At 37.6% G+C, this 17299-nt stretch overlaps 1 long non-coding RNA gene across 1 annotated transcript; it reads left to right on the top strand.

Moving 5' to 3' along the window:
* Positions 1–8835: 8835 nt before the first annotated feature.
* On the top strand, positions 8836–9388 carry LOC126163643 (uncharacterized). Its single transcript, XR_007535280.1, has 3 exons — positions 8836–8895; positions 9050–9160; positions 9320–9388. It is a non-coding gene; the product is annotated as an uncharacterized LOC126163643 (long non-coding RNA).
* Positions 9389–17299: the final 7911 nt, after the last annotated feature.

Below are 17299 nucleotides of genomic sequence, written 5' to 3' on the forward strand. Positions count from 1 at the left end.
AGAAAGGGCCACTGCACTCTGCATTGTTGCCAAATTTATTCAAGATGGTGGATCCAAGATGGTCGCCATAGACAAGTCAATGTTGCCATGACACTATGGTGTGAAGTCCAAATTTTAGTGGGAAAATAGGTTAATTGGGCTACTGCCAGTAACCTAACTCCTTAACTCCAACCCCCTCCCCTCACTTTCCCCCACCCATGCCCTCTCCTTCCCTCCTCGTTCCTTCTCTCTCCTCCCTGCCCCTCCCCTCCCTACTCCTGTCTGGAAATTGGTGGGAAAGCACTCAGTCTCTGCTGCATTGCTGTGTAGGATGGACATAGGTCTTTATTTTGTATACATTGCGTTATACTGTCTATCTAAAGAATTAGAGTTGTCATTGATTGAATAGTAGACAGTAGGTCCATCCAGTGTGTTCACATTGAGATCCGGAGGGCATCGTTGGTCCTCCCCCTTCCCTCCCTGCCCTCTTCCCCACTTGTGATGTAATCCAAGATGGTGGTCTGGGGAAAAATGATAGGAAATTAACTCAGTCTGTGCCCAGCTGCTGGACTGGGAGAACTCACAATTTTAGCGTAATAAAGCATGCACAAGGCACTCAAATTGGCTTTGAGCACTATGGGACTTAACATCTAAAGTTATCAGTCCCCTAGAACTTAGAACTACTTAAACCTAATTAACCTAAGGCTTGATGAATTACCCCAAAAAATAATCCCATATGACATTATAGAATGAAAGTAAGCATAGTAAACCAGCTTTTTCATTTTTATATCACCTATGTCTGACAGTTCGCATTGCAAATAGTGATTTGTTAAGATGTTTCAGCAGTTCTGTGGTGTGCTCGTCCCAGCTGAATTTATTATCAAGCTGTAATCCCAATAATTTAACTCAGTCCACTTTTCTATCTACTTGTCATTGTATGTTAGGCATATACTCGTGGGACACCCCTTACAAGACCTGAACTGCATGTAGTGTGTTTTTTAAAAATTTTGTGACACAGAATTGGCTAGGAACCATTTATTAATGTTCACAAGTATTTTATTAGCCGATATTTCAAGACTACACTTGATTTGCTATTTATTGCAATGTTTGTATCATCGGCAAACAAAACGAACTTGGCATCTGGTAATGTTACTGATGAAAGGTCATTGATATACATAAGAAAAAGTAAGGGCCGTGAAATGGAACCTTGTGGGACCCCACATGTCATTAGTTCCCAGTTAGATGATGCCTTATAGTTTAATACATGTCTCTTTCCTAATAACACCCTATGTTTCCTGCCAGAGATATAAAATTTGTACCACTTTGCAGCATTTCGTGTTACACCACAATATTCTAATTTACTTAAAAGGATATTGTGATTTACACAGTCAAATGCCTTTGGCAGATCACAAAAATATACCAGCTGCCTGCAGTTTTTTGTCTAATGAATTAAGCACATTTTCATTGTAAGTGTAGTTAGCCTTCTCAGAGTCAGAACCCTTTAGAAATCCGAACTGTGACTTCGACAGTATGTTATTTGAGATCAGATGGTTATAAAGCCGATTGTACATTACTTTTCTAAAATTGTTGAGAATGCTGGCAAAAGTGAAATTGGATGGAAATTTGATGCCATTTCTCTATCTCCCTCCTTAAACAGTGGCTTAACTTCAGCATATTTCAACCATTCAGGAAATATTCCACTGATAAACGACTGGTTACACAGATAGCTTAATATGTTACTTAACTCAGAATCATATTCATTAATTAACTTTGTTGATATTTCATCATACCCACTAGATTTTAAAGATCTTATGATGGAAATTATTTCTGCTGGGGTAGTGAGGGTAAAATTCATATTATTGGAAGTTACTTGAAATGTCTGGTCTGAGCTATTCCATAGCAGCATCTACAGAACCTGACAACCCCATCTTTTCAGTAACAGTTATAAAATGTTTATGAAAACATTCTGCAACACTATACACATCTGTCACCAATGTATCATTTACTCTTAACGTTATTTGTCCCTCTTCATGTCTGGTTCTACCAGTCTCCTCCTTCACTATATCCCATATTGTCTTTATTTTGTTATCTGAGTCCGCAGCTCGTGGTCGTGCGATAGTGTTCTCGCTTCCCGCGCCCGGATTCGATTCCCGGCGGGGTCAGGGATTTTCTCTGCCTCGTGATGACTGGGTGTTGTGTGATGTCCTTAGGTTAGTTAGGTTTAAGTAGTTCTAAGTTCTAGGGGACTGATGACCATAGATGTTAAGTCCCATAGTGCTCAGAGCCACTTTTGTTATCTGATATAACTATCTTTTCCTTGTAATATACTTGCTTTGATGTCCGTATTACAATCTTCAATATTTTGCAGTATTTCTTGTAATGTGCTATAGCATCAACATCAGAACTATTTCGGATAGACAGATACAGTTTTCTTTTTGTCTTACAAGATACCCCTATTCCTTGAGTAATCCATGGCTTCTTTGTAGACTTTGCTCTAATCTTGGTTAATTTTGGGAGAATACAGTGTTCAAATAAGGTAAGCACTTTATTAGCAAAAGTGTTATATTTTTCATTCATGCCATGAGCATTGTTACAGTGAATGTCTCTGAGGAGTGTCCTAAAATAATCAATTTTTGGTTTATTGATAACCTCTTGAGCTCAGATTTAACAGATTTTATATCCTGTTTAGTATTAACATTCAACAGAAGGAACTGCATGTCATGGTCTGAGAGGCCATTGACTATTGGTTTTGAAATATAATTTTGTTCATTGGACTTTTCTATAAAGATATTATCAATGGCTGATTGTGAGCAATTGGCTACCCTAGTGGGGAACTTTACAGTGGGAATTAAGTTGAATGATAGTGTTACTAACTCAAATAAGTTCTTATTGGGAGAGTCTTTAAGGAAATCTACATCGAAATCACCAGCAACCACTATTTCTTTGTTTTTGGTTGTTAAATGGGCCAGTACAGCTTCAAGGTGGTTTATGAACAGATTAAAGTTACCTGCAGGTGCTTAATATACACTTAATATTATGAAGGACTTTTTGTGAAATTCTACTTCTGTTGCAAATGCTTCCATATGCTGTTCTAGGCAAAATTTATGAATGTCTATGTTCATAATTTATGACAGTTCCTGATGAATGTGGCAACTCCTCCTTTCTCCATTTCTGCTCGACAAAAGTGATATGCTAACCTAAACCCTGTAACACTTAAAAGTTCTATACCAGTGGTCACATGATGTTCAGAGAGACAGATTATCTCAGCTAGGTTTGAAGACTCTAATTCATATATGCAGATAATTAATCCATTAATTTTATTTCTCAATCTTCGAATATTTTGATGCAATAAAGATAACTGACATTTCACATTGACTGAATTAAAACTGGGTAGAGTTGAAATATCTGCTGACTGTTGAAAATTGTTAACCAATAGCTGTTTATGCTGATGTAACAAACTAGAATTATGTTTTTTGGTTTCTTTCTCAAACTGAAGGTTTGTCTCAGTCCTAACCTCTCTTAAAATTTGGTGTCTTTCTGTCCTCCCTACGCTAAAAAAGGGTCTTTTCTGAACCCTATAACCACTGGTATTTTATCACTCATGACAGTGCCTCCGCCCTTTAACTTTCCTGCTATTTTCCCAGGCAGTTTACCCTTCCCTTTCCTGTTGAAGTGAAGGCCATGCCTAGTATAATCCCACCTATTGAGAGAATCAACAGGAACCATACCAATGTGTGACATTGCACCCGACATAAGCAGCCATTCCATCTCCAAATTAACTCTGTTGACAGAAGAGTTCAAATGAGGTTGGTCATGGCGCCCAAGAACAGATACAAACTCAACACTAGTATGATTCGATGCTGATGCAATCTTTGCCAGGTCACACTCTATACTATATCTAGGATCTCTGTCTGTACTATTACCTACCCCACCCACTATAACCAAGGTGTCTTCCTTAGTGAAATCTTTGCAAAGTGATCCTAAATCCTCTGTCACCTGCTCCAGACCAACACTAGGTTTAAAAAAATTGGTCACCTGGTATTCTGATCCTATTTCATCCAGCAAAAATTGCCCAACACCTCTTCTATGGGAACTACCTAACAATGACACTTTCTTTCACTTTATTGATTTCCCTACATTCTTACTTTTCAATTACCTGCTGAAAGTTTGTTGTGGCCTGTCTACACCTGCAATTACTTGAAGCTCACCAGCTTCTAACTCAAGCAACAGGTCAAATCTATTTTCTACATTCACCATGAAGCTGTCAGGCAAAGTTCTAGGCCTGTTCCTCCTGTTGCCTGTTGCCACTTCCCACCTCTCTTTACCCTTCTCCCTCCTTAACCTGTCAAGATCTTCCCTGGCCTTGTCTAACTAAGCCTGAAGGGCGGCAATTGTCCTGTCCTGTTCTAGTATCTTCCTATCTCTACTACATATCCTACAAAACCACTGATGAGTCTCATTTACATGCCTTATTCCCACACCACTACAATCACCCACATGGAAAAAACTACACCACCCGCCACACCAAAGCCCTGACCTAACAATTCTACAGCAAAAAAGCACTTTTCACTCATGATAAGCGTAATAGTTTATTAAGAATACGTCAGTTAAATTACAGATAAACACGAAAATATGGTTCCACAAATTTGGCCTACATGCGACTGTGTGTAAACAAAAACAACAATGCAAAGTTTCTGAAACAACAACTTAAACAACTTAAACTTTACGCTACTTTCCGGAAATGTGAGTTAAATAATGAAGAGGTACGCTACAGTTAAATTGCTGGAGAGAGCAAAGAACAACTAAACGAAATTCTATAGATTTGCTGCGGCAAAACGTAAACAGAAAACACGACTGTACGATCTTTTCGCGTTTTCTCCTTTATTGCATAAAGAAAAATGAAACCTTTAATGGTACGCTTAAAAGGCAAAATAATACACCTATTTACCACGTAATCAGTGCTAAACTACTTGTTTTCATAGTCTAAAATGACTTATCTTTACGAGAACACCAAAACTCGCGCTAGTCGCCTGGCTGCCAGAGATACATATCTCTTTAACTCTAAACAGGATGTTCACCACTTTTCGAGTTTTTTATTTCTTTGAAGGCATTGCCAGAGAGAGACAAAATTTCTGAATCCTACAGCCGCTGCGGTATTCATCACTTTTGTGAAACAATGAGTGGCCTTAGTTTACATTTGCTGCCGCAGTAAGGGATGGTCTAAGGCTCTTATATTTTATTTTCCTCACTTCTCGAAGCACACAGGTGGCTAAGCACAGACAGGAAGTTCAGAACAATTACATATCTAAAAGTTTATGACATGTTTCGAATCCCACAAAAGATCGTAAAAAAAATAGAAACAGAATTGGATGCACTGTCCTACAGACGAGAATTTTCGCAATTTTCGATGTAATACAACTGTTGGTCTGGAGATGCTCTCTCAGAAGTCACAGAACTTTCCGTAGATACCTTGCCCCTGCCTTGTTCGAACCACTCTGTAGAGGCTCCTACGTCCTGCACAAAGGATGTCTTATGACTCTAAGACGTCATGAACCTTCCTGTGATTGGAGCATTCTGACTGGTTCTCACTGAATTTACTTGCGAAACTGCTGCTGCTGGTGTTGGAGCACTGTCCAGCAGACAGACAAATTACGAGACTTTCAGCAGCAAACTATTTTGTATTTTGCATAGATCGAAAAACATACACTAGTCATATTGCACTGACGTATAAGCCTTGCAAAAAGGTTCTGCAGATTATGAAATATGGAAACTACCACCAAAGGCACTTCATCAGTTACACTGCTCTGCTACTGTCGAGGAAAGCTTGAATTTTTCGGCGTGAATCCGACCTCCAACGAGGCTATTGCACCACAAGCGATTGTACCCCCGTAGCATATCGATGTAGTAAAACACACTTCGTATCGAGCACCATACAAAGTCATCCGTTCTGCATCCTGCATACAACTATCGACGACCAGAAACACATACATATACCGCGAAGACAGACAGATCCCAAAAAATACATGCACATGCATTGTATATAGTCGTAGCACTAGATATTTCCCCCGACATCGGTCCGACATCCACCGCGGCCAACGGTTACGAGTCAACTGCCCACCCTACACACTAACCTGATACGCCATCAGAACGCTCTCCACGGACTGCGGCCACTCTCTGCACTGTTATACAAAGGCTGGACTGGTTCCCCTGGCACAAAGGCATCCGCTGATGGTACTGTTTCGTATATGGTCTGCTTGCTACCATGGTTCCTTCAACGAGTTGCGATCATCTGAAGACTCTGGGATTACAAGAACATATTTATTTTCACTTGGGTTACCAGAATACCACACCGTATACGCGGTAGTTCTCGATATCAAGCACATAGCAGTATGCTACCAATGACTTGTGCAGAGTAATTCTGAAGATAAAGCGTGGAAATTATATCTCTAGAAACACAAAACTGTAAAGAGCTGTAGCGAGATGGAACGTCCTGAGTGATTAGAACCTTATTTCTTCTGTGAAGATCTCTATGCGAAAACTCGAAAACAAAGGAATTGTTCCACTCGTATTTTATTCTTTTTAACGAATACCGATATTAATGATATAACGGGTTCCAAATCGTCCTTCTACTTTAAAAGTCAACTTATAATCAGCCATATGTGTTGCTCATGTCAAGAGAACTGGGAAGCGTCTCTTCCACCTGTTTTTCACCATCTAGATGCACACAATCCACATCACAACCGATGTTCTATCAAGCAAATAATGACGGGAAATGTGTAGAATGACAGCACAAGCAGTTAGCTGCTCAATTTACATGGGAGAGAATGATAGTCCAGCTCTAACACTCGCCCATATTGAATGTTACCAAATTTTCATTCAGAATACTCGCACCACACACGATCATGAAGGCTGCCCAAGACATACTGAGCATTAGTTCGCTATTCACCCTCCTAGAGGACTATATGGTTAGGTCAGCTGCATTCTTGTACCCCAGCCTCGCCAGTTTGGGTGGCTCGTAACGCCGGAAATGCATATCCTCCTATTTCCATCTATTGTACTATAATTTTTTTTCCTTGTTTTGTTACCTCAAGATATGACATTTCTGTCTCTTTATATATTATAATTGTTTTACTGTTTGTATATATATATTTATGCATTTATGTCAATGTATAATTGGTTGTTTTGTAAATATTATTTGTATTTTTACACTGGGCTTGCCTAGGGAAAACTATGCTATCGAACGAATACGTCGATAGGTCGTGTGGAGGACCAGAGTGTTTAGGATCTTTGGTAGTGTTAACTACAGGCGTCTACAGCTAGCGAAATGAGGAGGATATGATGGATATGATGTGACGTCATTATGACGTATATACACTTTAGTCGATTAACACACCTATCGACTTTTACGAACGTTCGAGATTCTAAACTGTCGTCTGCTAGTGGTTTGTTTTGACACGTGCGATTCTGATAACAGCTCAGTGTGGCAGCGTATATGTATTTCGCCAAAATAAAAGTAAAAGAGCTGGATATTAATAGAAATATTCCTGACCGTGGCCTTGAAAACACCACGGACAATACGTTTCATAAAAGAGTGAAGTCTTCTTATGTCCCGACCAGATTAGATTCTGTGATTGTTGTATGGAACGCTTACGCCGAAAATAATATTTATTTATTATCAATATTTTAGTATGGATTCATACAATTGGTCTTGTCAGTACATATCAGATTGTAGCAGCATACTCTTGCTGACTTCTTTTTCTTAATTTATATAGCTGAAAGAGAACTCGTGCAAGTTTGTTAGCTAAGTAATTTATATGTCCATCTTAAGATAGTCTTTTATCAACCATAATTCCAAATAATTCTACACTCGGACCGCAGAGACAGGTACCTTAGTGCCCAGTAATGACTGGTATGTAGAATGATTGAATTTCAAACTTAAAAAGAAAAATATGAGGCATTGTTGAAGAAAAATCGTCGACCGGAGATGAAATACGAGGGGAAGTGGATTTCTCAATGTAATCTTAACCAAAGGTTAGTGTCTTGACGCATCTAAAGATTTTGACTGCTGAGTGCTTCTTCTCACCGAGTACGAATAACCTACGCACTTCAGCTGGGTCAGAAGTACATCAATTTCTGCTTGAGATTCACAATAGCCACGCAATTGCCCGTCGTCATCGATGCTGAACTCTTTCAGCTTTTCTCTCATTAGTCTCTTGAATGCTGAACACATAATTAGAGACGAGCAAACGAAAAACAACGCACAGGACACAAACACAATACAATACACGATTTAAACGCAAGGAACGCAGCAAAACACATTTAAACGAATGGCGCAGAGCACAGCGCTACCCTGTTACAACCTCTCGAAAGTTCACAAAAGTAGAATAGTCGATATACGGTTTCTATCGTTTTCGATGTAGCGTGTATACGTCATAATGACGTCACATCGTATCCAAGTCCGGTGAACTTAGCATCCTCCGCGAAATGAGGGATGCTCAACTTGTCAACTACCGGACCTACCGATAGATGGCTCTAGCGCGTGCCGGTCAAGAGATCATATCATTGAGTAGTGATGGGCTAAACTGCGATTTTCCGATATCAGTGATTTCTGTGAATGCTACTTTTCAGTATCTGTTATTCTTAACTGTGATTTATCGCAGTTAAGAGTGCAGTTAAGGAACATAGGTCGTGTATCCCTCCGCCACTGCTATTTCTGCGATTTCTGCTACTTCCGCGATTTCTGCGATTTCTGTGACTTCTGCTACTTCTGCGATTTCTGTGACTTCTGCGATTTCTGCGACTTCTGCTACTTCTGCGATTTCTGCGACTTCTGTGATTTCTGCGACTTACCACCGTATGAAAAAGTTACATCTGTCAACACAGAAAATTGCATCTCAACAAACCTGTCATTGGCAAGTATGTTTTACGTTTTTTCTTCCGTTGGCTTTAATTTTGTATTAAAGAAACAACTGTGAAAATATTAATAGTGTAATTAATATGTAAGTAGCCGTACAGTACCGTAATAGTTCGTATTTAGAAAATGAATTCTAACATATTGTTATGTTCACAGGTACCTGAACTACATTTCAGTCACTCAGTAAAGTGATAACTCAAAATATCGTTGTCAACAGATCTGAAGAAATTGCCACTGCGTCTTTAGACCATTTTCGTCAGACGAGAGGTTAGTTTCTAAGCGTTTCGATGGACTTAATTACTTCAGTGAGATCGTTCTTGCAAATGTGATATTTATTATAGCAAATATTAGCAATCTACTCTGTCAATTATATTGCTAGTAATTAATGACAGCAAAAATTGTTTAATAATCCTTGTGTTTTTGCAGACACAGTTCTGACTCTGATTACTGGTTGCTGTACGTATCTATCCACATCAAGGCTGTTTTTGAGAGAGACTCGTGAAGATTCATGACAGCTCTTAGAGGATTTGCAGTTTAAAAGTGAAGTAATTGTGAAATAAGAGTGTGAATGATTAAACTGTGTTTTATTGAAGTTGTTGTGCGATTTTAAAGGAATAATAAATGTCAAATACAGTGAGTGAATAATAAAAATCTCATTTTCCACATGTTTAAGCCGTCCTATACCCATAATTTTCCGCCACTTACTTATTGGTAAACACTTGTTGGAGAGTGACATGCCGCCCCCCCCCCTTTCTCCATAATCTTGGTGTGACACTGACCTGTAACATATCCCGTAGTCTACAATATGCATTTTGAGGCTGTTGATATGAAAGTGGTAAGTACAGATCTTCCAGTTAAATCAGGAATAGCTTAAGTGCCTTACTTGAAAATAACACAGGAAAAGTTTACTTATGTAGGTGGTAGTAGTGTCGGCAAAAAGTTCTTGTGTGTGAAGTTGCCATGTAGAACACCAGGTGTAAAACTTTTCTCCCGAGTCTTGAACTGTGTCGGAACAAAAGTGAGGCATTCATATGACTGTTTTCATTTCTCTACACTTATACAGATGTCTGAGTTCTGCTGTGTTAGCATTGCAAAGTCCTGTAGGCATGTGGAGTATTAACCAAAACTGTCATATTGGAAGCAGAATCAAACACATTTGTTACGTTACTTGGTATTTTCAGGAGAAAAAGGCAATGTTGCTTCTTATTAATATAATACATTCAGAGTCACAGCAGTATTTGACCAACCATAACTGATGCTGAATGTGCATGTCGTCATATAATATGAAGGGCTTATTTCAATAGTGGTACAAAGTCCATTACCTCCACTTTTCTGTCTTATAATGCTTCTGAAGTTAGTGATCCAAACAAACATAAATAAAGGTTCATCTCTAGCAAGAAGCCATATGTTTGAATATTTCTGGTATCTCAAATGCAGATTTGTCAGCGCTCATTTAACTTTACGACTCTGTATCTCAAAATGAACAAAAATGGACTTGTACCACTATTGAAATAAGCCCTTCATATGCACACACAGGCACAAGGCTCTCATAACGAAGTACGTGCGTCGGTCAACAGATGACACTAGGAATAGTATGTTAACAGCGCTTTTTAGTTGCTACTTGCGACTCTTAGTTGCGATTTGTCACAGAAATCGCAGTTTGACTGGTAGCGAATAGCGTAGTATGAACTTTTCTCAACAGATGGCAGTGCTAACTGCGCTTTTTAGTTGCTACTTGCGACTCTTAGTTGCGATTTGTCACGGAAATCGCAGTTAGACTCGATACCGTATCGCAGAGATGGACGTATTATGAAATTTGGCCATCAGATGGCACTGTTAACTACGCTTTTTAGTTGCTACTTGCGACTCTTAGTTGCGACTTGTCACGGAAATCGCAGTTGGACTCCATAGCGTACCGCAGAGATGGACGTAGTACGAACTTTGGCCAATAGATGCCACTGTTAACCGCGCTTTTTAGTTGCTACTTGCGACTCTTAGTTGCGACTTGTCACTGAAATCGCAGAAAGCAGTGCTAAATTCGACCAATAGATGGCTCACGTCTTTGAATATGAAATACTACTTGCGACTGCTAATTGTGACTGAAATCGCAGTTAGAATCTGTAAAGTTGCTACTGTGATATCTGTGACTTCTCAGTCACTGTGATTTCTAACAGATACGCGATTTCCTGCCCACCACTATCATTGAGTGTCCGCCATATCTGAATTTGACAAAAAGCGAAGTGTCAAAACACGGATGAAAATGTTTTTCGTTCTGCGCCCTCATAAGTATTTTATGTTGGATGTTCTAGATATCTACACATCAACATAATGAAGTGTTTCTAATATAGTGAGAAAAAACAGTGACAGTTCTGCTATGAAATTCCTAAATTCGAGTGTGTTTTGAAAGTTTGACAAGCTGACCTATAAATTGTTTACTATTAATTTTACGAGTGCTTTATTTATTTGCCGGTTTTAAAACACTATTTAAGATTCAATGGAGGTCAACAAATTACCTTACTTGCCAAAGCTTTTAACTACAGGTATAATTCGGAAAGTCAAATGTGGAAAATAGTGAAGACGTCTCTTGAAAAAAAGTTGACATCGTTTGCTTAGGTGTATCTTTACTGACAACAGAAATTACAACTGAACTATTAAAGTATTACTTACGTATAAACGGAAAAAAATCATAATTTTTTTCTTTATCTGAAGTGATGCATTACCGATCTGCATATATGCTGACACTGTAATTGCAACACGCACTTACGAATTTGGCTCTCTCTTTGATCAGAAATTTAAGTGCCATGATTTTATTAACGCCTGTACATGACACGGTGTATTTTAACTGAGTGATATGGTAGAAGCACCAGTTTTTACCAGTGCTTCAGTCTTTGATACGAGACAAAAAACACATTTAAATGAGACAAACACAAAGGCCAACATTAAGGCTCCTCTTAAATGCATGACTTGTATCATTTGGAAGTTAAGTCTAGTAATAATATTATATTGGACTGATCCATGATGATGTAGGAAGTGAAGGAACTTGTTGAAAATAACCTCGATCACAGCTGTTAATTTTAAGGCTGGGGTGTCTTAAAACTGTAATTTTCCAGTCTGACACCCAAACAATGACTGGTACCATGGTTTTATTTTAAAATTGAATTCAAAACATGTCAGTGAGCAAGATTAGTTACACTTTGAATTACAACCATAGAATTTTATTTCTGTGAATGTTGGTTCCAGCCTTTGACTTGGTGTCAATCACTGGAATAACTAGTTGTCAGTATACGGCCCAAGCAAAAAACCAACCTGGAAGTGAAAGCTGCAGAAGCTGGCCAGACAGACACCCCAATGGCTGCTACAATCTGTGTGAGACAAGGGTGACATTATATTGCAAATTTAGTGTAAAAAGTTCCATATTATCTGAATTTGTCCTATACTGACAGGACATTCTAGTCCAGTCGATTTTCTTATCTGCAAAAGTACACTAGCCAATACCAGTGGCACAAAGGTAGTGCCACATTACAAACTATCCGGTAACAACAGAATTATAGGTGAACAATGTACAGTAAATAATATGTAATAACCTGAGAAATTCAAAATTGGTTTGAAGAAATAGAACAGTATTTGGAAAGAGAGTAACATTTTGAAAATAACAAATGACACAAGTAGAGTTTTCAGTTTTTGTGAAAGCTCACTTAATTTTTTTCTCTCCCTTTCTCTTCTCCATTATCAAGGGAAAAATGTGATAACATAAAAGTGCAAGAAAGTTGTGTACAATGTTGGAAATGATGAAAAAGAAAATCTCACTATGCTTCCTCCTCCATGTGAAGAGTATTCTTGTAATAATAGCTAATAGCATACCAAGAACGTGAGGGTGTCACAGTGGAGATTTGTTTTGTGGTACAGACATCTGATACAACTATTCCACAGCAAAATATACTTTCAATAGGTGTGGTACCAGTGCACTCCCGTAGGATAACAGCATATTATGTCCTCCAAGAATCACATTGGGTACACCACATACAGCATAAACTGTACAGCAATTACAATGCTTTGTGAGCAAGTAATAACAGTCAGTATCTTTAATTTTAACGTAACTCTTAACTCCCATAATTACCTGCTTATAGGTGTGCTTGTACTACAGGTTATTGGTAAAGCAAATACTAATTGAATAGGTCTTCACACTTTTAATACTTAGCAGAAATTCTGAAAAAAGTAAATTGTTTTATTACTTTATCACCTCTACGGCGAATGAAGAGGTACTGACTGGTTTCTTTGAACATTTAATAGAAGCCTTCTTTTTACCTGCAATTGATAAAGAGCCATTCCAAGTTCTGTACAGAACAATCTCTCACATTTTTCAGGAGGTTTGTTATTCTGTACACAAATATTTCTTCTTCTAAATGGTAAATAATGCATTCAGACAGTGTTGGTATTAAAGGTAATTCATGAAATAAATTATATTTAAACCAGAAAATTAAAGGTTCCACATGGCACATGAAAAGTACCATGCTACACACATGTATGTACAGATTCCAAAATGTCTGTGAATTTGAGTTACAAACTTTTTAAATAGAAATATGAAGATCACAATACTTTGGGTCTGCAATAACACAAACGTAAAATACTTTAGTTCCCTATGGGAAGCTTTGTTCTTTACGTGACTCGTGCAACTGCTTTCACTCTTAATGGAAAACTAAATGGTTTATGTTAAAGTTAACTAGCAAAAAGTGTAACCATTTTTGCACAATTTCTGTGAAGTAAGATTCCTTAATGTTATTTCCTTCCTTTGTCATCATAACTTGATAATTTCAGTTCCGTATGGGACATATGAACTAACAAAATGAAATACTTTTATTACTATGACCAAACAAAATCTTTTTAACATGTAGTACACAGTTCATATCAGCAAAAAGTGTAACTGTATAATTAAGGTAAATGTTGATGAAAATTAGGCATGTAACATGAATACTGAAATTTCCTAGATTTCCAAGTGTACCTGTAATTACTGTATTCTGTACTTTGTAGTGCTAGAAAGATATTTGCTTTCTCCCCCACCCCCCCTTCCTCAACACAGCAAAATATAATAGAAAGACATCCTAGCAGAATAAAGACAAAATTAAGAAAATTAGGTTCTAAAGTAATAAGAATGCTTACGACCAATTGGCACATTGTGTTTGTTCTAGGAAGTATTAAAACAAGAATTAACAGAGTAACAATTTTATTGCTCTTATGTTGCAGAGTATCCACAAACATTACTGTTTGAAACATAGGGCCACTGCATACTCCATTAGATCACACCCATCCTGTGATGAAACTGTTTTCTTAAAGTGAAAAATTCAAGTTGACATAGCTATTGAGGGAAACATTTTGTCACACTTAAAGCCATCTGTCAAATAAGTCTCAGAACTTTTATTTTCATTAATTTCACACAAATCACCTGTTTTAATGCAAGTGCATATTTTGTAACACCAAACATCTGAATATAAGCTTGTATAATAAACAATTATAATTTTGTTACAATATCTACACAGGACGTAAAGAGTTAATTTTACTTCAATGTGATTCATCTTTTGAAGTTCATCATTACACAACAACAAATCTATGGACAAAATGGTTCTAAAAAATCTGTCAAAATGTCACACCCATCTGCATGGAATGTCCCATTACATAATATTTTCCAATTTTAGCACTATACATGATTAAACAATATGAGTTTATTTAAATTCTGCCTTATACTTGATTTGTTGTTTAAAATTTTCTCAGCTGCTTTTTTTTCATATGTTTGTAAGCATATGCAGGAGTATAGGGATGCAATCTTACAAACAAGTTGAGCCTGATGTAAGTCCTCAATCCTAATTTCATAATGGTAATCATGACAAAGAGCAGGAAATGGGTAATCTACAAATTTATTTTTAACACAATGCAAAATCTTGGCCTGTACATATTTCTGTCGCATATCCCCAGCAATCAGAAACATCTGAAACAGTTTCTGACTATTCTACAACAGAGTACACACAGTCATTTGTTTTAACCAGTTTTCCCCAGTTAACAAAATTTACAAATGCATTTTTATTGGCCATATTGGGAAAAGCATAGAGAGAATCACATTCTAATGCAGATTTAACTACTGGTGGCTTCAGTATGTGAAGACAGTCTTTGCATGTGATCTCCCTTGAAAGGCGCAATGACACATACCCTGCAATATAATACAGTATGTTTTGCTTGTAAAATGAGAACATAATCATCAACTTATCATCAAGAAGTGCACACCACTTCTCTACTTCATTTTCTGCAGCACTTTCATCACTTTCTACTACATGCTTTCTTGCATGAAAATCATAAACAGGTGGCAAACAACACACATTAAAATTTGAGCAATTCCCATTCATTGCAGTGACACTGTTACCCAAGAGCAACTTTCTCATGGCACATTTGAACTGGTATTCATTTGTATTGTTCCAAACACCTCTGGACCGAATGCAGGAAAAAAAAGCTCTATGTGGTCTTGTGACAGTTTATATGTTAGAAAATACTTCAGAGGAGATTCAGCACAAAGCATACTTGCCAGAGCTATGTGCCTGACTGATTGCATATTGAAAATTATCCCAAAAGCAAAAGTATTTCTTGCATGGGGCAGCAACGGAACACCAATGATTTTGATATAATTTTCAGTGTGTGTGAAAATAGCAAGCCAATAAGATTTGTTGTCATCCCTCAGGAGGCTCTTATACCCTTTACCTAATGGATTTCTGGAGTTCAGAATATCAAAAATCCTATCAATATTATACAAGAATTCTACTGTTGCTTCACTTTCTTTAAAATTTGGATCACCAACCCTCCTCGAAAACTTTATACTATCTGCCACGCTAGAACTCAAAGTCTGTGGAGCTAATGAAACAGTCATTTTTCTATTTACATAACTTATATGTTGTCCTGATAGTTTGTTGGCAAATGTCATACCTTCTTCTTGTTGTACCTTGTTCAATTGCTGAATGAAATGCCATCTAATAATGCCAGTTGGAGAGTCAATAGCAGATACTTCTGTTAGAGCATTTCTGGCAAACTTAATCATATGACACATGTCCAAGATACAATAAACATTGTATTTTTCCACAGGATGAGGAAAGTAGCTTTTAAAATCACCCTTGGAAAAATTTAAAGTACAGCCAAGTGAACGTAAAGTGCTTATATTTACCTTGCAGCCATCACATGTAACACACCAAACCCTAATGCCAGAACTATGCAGCCTCTCTACAGCAGATTTTATCAATGTGGCCTGATTATTTGCCTGTACACTGTTGATAAAGAAATATGCAATCGGGCATTTAAATTTGCCTTTAATAGACAAGCATGAAAACCAGAGCCTAAGATGCCTCTATTACTTCTTTTGACTGAGGCACTTCCCTACCAAAGTCTAAAAAACCTGTGTATTGCTTAGTTCCTTGGTCCCAAAGTATTTGCTTCCTAATTGCCATACTGTCTACAATTAGACATGAATCGCTGAACTGCTCCCTTACAATTGGGTTCAAATCAATGTACTTAAAAACATCTTTTAAGAAGCCAGGTTCACAGTCTACACTTGCTACCCATCTGGAAATTAATGATTTATGGGGCAGAGGCGTTAATTTTTGCAGGTATTCATATGGTTCTGGTGAATAAAAGTACACAGTCATCGCAAACATTTTCACATTTGTTGTGTATCTATTACCCTTTGACGAGAGAGAGTTGTTCACTAAATTGCACACTAATTCCACTTGTGTTCCTTTCTGATGATTGAGGAAGTTATGTAACTTCTCAGGAAGATGCCCCTTCTCCTTCAATGAACTTATGATGTCATCCTTGGAAAACACTTTCTTCTCTCTTCTTCGAAGTTTTTCATGGGCGCACTTCAGTTTACATTTTAATTCGTGCACAATGTCTGAGAAAAAATTGCAAGTTTCGGTCGCCTTGTCTTCCATTTCTACTTTCGACTGTATACCACAATCAATTACTTAAGAACTGCACTCTGAAATAAACAAATAATTTCGTTATATATGATTGAAATAACTCAAGGCTTGATGAAAAATATTATCAGAAAACTTTGGGGATGTGAAAACATCCTTATACCAACGTTTTCGACACAATTCGCAGCTTCTGCATTGGATAAATGGGACATGCTTTCCACAGAAGAATTCTCATTGACAACATTCTCCACGCAATCAGTAGCTTCTGCAGTGGGCAAATCGAGCACGGATTCCAGAACAGAACGCTAAAAACAAAAATATGGACCTGTATTACAACACTGCTTAGACCTATGTAGCCCATTTGTGTCCGTACGAAATAAATTCACAAAAGTAAAAAAGCACACACATAGCAAGGAAATTCATTAGCTACCTCAGATGAAGAAGCATCGTTGTCACTCAA

The sequence above is a fragment of the Schistocerca cancellata genome, chromosome 1 (genome assembly GCF_023864275.1).
Source record: "Schistocerca cancellata isolate TAMUIC-IGC-003103 chromosome 1, iqSchCanc2.1, whole genome shotgun sequence".
Taxonomy (NCBI): Eukaryota; Metazoa; Arthropoda; class Insecta; order Orthoptera; family Acrididae; genus Schistocerca; species Schistocerca cancellata.